Below are 2,897 nucleotides of genomic sequence, written 5' to 3' on the forward strand. Positions count from 1 at the left end.
TTTGGCTATTGTGAATAATGCTGCCAGGAATATGGGTGTACAAATATTTTTCTGAGATCTTGCTTTTGATTATTTTGGATATATACATATTGAGAAATGGAATTGTTGGGTCATATGGATGAAATACTTTTTATGGCACAGTTTTGTTTTGTAAAATCCTTCAATGTATATTCTAAAGTAGCAAATACTCACAGACTGACAATTTAGTGATTTCGTCTCATAGTGTAACAATAGGTGTAAAAGAGAGAGAAGCCGGACAAAACTTTTGGAAGATCAAGCGGCTTCTTTTCTATTCGGGGAGATTTAAGCTAGTGAGGGTTCAATTGTGTTCTAGGTTTGCATTTGTGTAGGTCTCCCAATCACAAAATCAAGGGTAAGAGATCCATAGTTTAACCCAGGTTTAACTCGGAGCCTGGGCCCAAGGAAACAACGCTGTGCTTCAGGAGTAAAACAAAGACAAACTTCAGCAAGCAGGTAGAGGTGGCTGCATTACCCAGATGTGACCTATTTTTGCTTATCTAGCCCACAGCCTTCCTTTTCCACCTGGACAGGATGCAATGGCAATGAAAATGTGTCTCCATTTCTTCCTCAGTGGGGAAAAGAACATCTTGTGAAGATGGTTTCATTATTTGTATGAAAGGTTCCATTTAATCATATTTAACTTCTTCTAAGCAATATTTCTTACAGGCAGTTGACAAGTTCTTTGCAGTTACACCAGCTACTAAAACAACCATGCTTTCAAACCAAGAAATGTGGTATTGAAACTTCTCCCAACTCAATCGACTTCAACTGAAAAAAGAAAGCTAGCATTTTGCTCACATAAAATAGGAGTAACTCAAGTACAGGCCTCATATTGTGTCCCGTTGGTGAGCAGCTGACACACAATAATTTGGTGCTGGGGCAGTTGGAGAGAAAGAGTTTGTATTTCCCTACAATGAAGAAAGGCCACACTTTGGGCCAGGGCTATTCTACCCTGAAAAAGCTGGGGGAATGTTTCAGATGTGGCAGTGAAGACACTGTCTCGTTCACACACTCATTAATAGTATCACCTTTCATTAATTGGGTAACAACAGATAATGAAAATTAATCAAACAAAACCCCTTTTGACATAATCTTCATTGGTGAAGTCATAGACTCTTGAATAGAGGATACTTTTTATTTGAGAGACTTCTCTCTGACTCTAAGTGCTATACATTCCCAGGATGATTTGTGAATCAGGAACTAGGTTTGTTTTGTTGGAACAAAGACTAAGAATGCTTAATATCTTCCAGAATGTCTTTCAGATGACTGAAGTCACTGCTACCTTAGACTCTCTTATTTAAACATTTCTATGCTATCACCTTGTAACCTAGGCTTTCACCAAAGAAACGAGATTTCAGAGGATAAAGAATGAACAGCTCCTCTCTCCTCTGCCCTGTCTCTTCCCTCTCCCTCTTCCCAGGGCATCTCTTTCTCACCTGTCATATGTTTCCCACCACTCTATTGTGTATACATGTTATTTATATATCTCTACCATCTACAGAGCCAAGATGGCTAATGAGCAGTTTCGCTAAGCGCATTCTTATGTCTGGTTCTTTTTTCCCCCTAGTGCAGTTGAGGTCAACCTTTAGTGTGCATAAGATTCCCCAAGGGAGATTGCTTGAAATGCAAACTTCTGGGCCTAACTCCAGGGACTCTGCCTCACTAGGTTAGAGTGGGGCCCAGGAATTTGCATTTTAATAACACCACAGGCAATTTTGAGCAGGCGGCCCACTGACCTCACTGTAAGAAGCCATGTCCCCGTGCTCGCTTCGGCAGCACATATGCTAAAATTGGAACAATACAGAGAAGATTAGTATGGCCCCTACTTAAGGATGACACACAAATTCGTGAAGCATTCCATATTTTTTAATCAAAAACAGATGCACAAATATAGTGGACAATTTGGTGATGGACAGAGGGGAGGGGGTTTGGGAGGCTGGGAGAATGGGGTGAAGGGTTAAAGAAGTACAAATTAGTAATTGATAGTTGGTCACAGGAATGGGGACAGCAGAAGGAATGCAGTTAGCATTAATGTGATGGCTAGGTGATGGGCCAGGAGAGGAAAGGAGCAATTGAGATCATTTTATGAACTATATAGATGTCTAACCAATGTACTGTATACTTGAAACTAATTTAAATAAATAAATTTTTTGAAAAAAGAAGAAGAGGCCATGTCCCTGAGGAAGACAGTCCAGCATCTCTACCCCAGCTGGGAGCTCCAACTGCTCAAGAATGGGTTCTCTCAGATGAGTGTGGCAGTTCCCAGATTTCCTCAAAAGCATCTGAGAGCAACCAAACATTTCCATAAACACAATTTGCCAGATTATTTTCTGTGGTTAATCATTATGAGGAACTGATTCAGACAGTAAGGTCCAGTCACACTTCTGCACAGCTCAATATAATTAAGGGCGGAAGTTTCTGTTTTGGGTGTTCCACAGCTGCCATGAACCGTGACTGACAGATTGGACAGGTAGAAATTCCAAACAAAATACCAGCTCCCACACAGCTTTGTGAGCTGGGAAACTGGCCAATCCCTTCCTCTTGGCCTCTGTTTTCTCATGGGCAAGGGAATTATGTGTTAGTTCTCATAGGTGTTAGGAAGATAAATGAATAAAAAAAAACCACAGTGTTGAATGACATGCTACCCTTGAGATCCAATATGAGGACATTTAGCAAAGGTCTCTGTTGCCACTGTGAAAACTATGTTTTCTTAAAAGGTTGCCTGCAAGAGATAAGAAAAGATCCAGGGTGAAGCACATTCTTTAAACCAGGTACTCAACTAAACTCCTCAGTCAGTAGCACTTAATCTCCACAACCCTTTGAGATAAAGTGGTGGGTAATGTATGTTTCTTCAGATGACAAGAAGCAGAAATGCT

The 2,897-nt window shown here is 40.6% G+C and overlaps 1 non-coding gene across 1 annotated transcript; it reads left to right on the forward strand.

The window, feature by feature from the left end:
• Window positions 1–1,781: 1,781 nt before the first annotated feature.
• On the forward strand, window positions 1,782–1,888 carry LOC111728975. Its single transcript, XR_002776036.1, has one exon. It is a non-coding gene; the product is annotated as a U6 spliceosomal RNA (small nuclear RNA).
• Window positions 1,889–2,897: the final 1,009 nt, after the last annotated feature.

Source organism: Pteropus vampyrus, unplaced genomic scaffold, assembly GCF_000151845.1.
Source record: "Pteropus vampyrus isolate Shadow unplaced genomic scaffold, Pvam_2.0 Scaffold240, whole genome shotgun sequence".
Taxonomy (NCBI): Eukaryota; Metazoa; Chordata; class Mammalia; order Chiroptera; family Pteropodidae; genus Pteropus; species Pteropus vampyrus.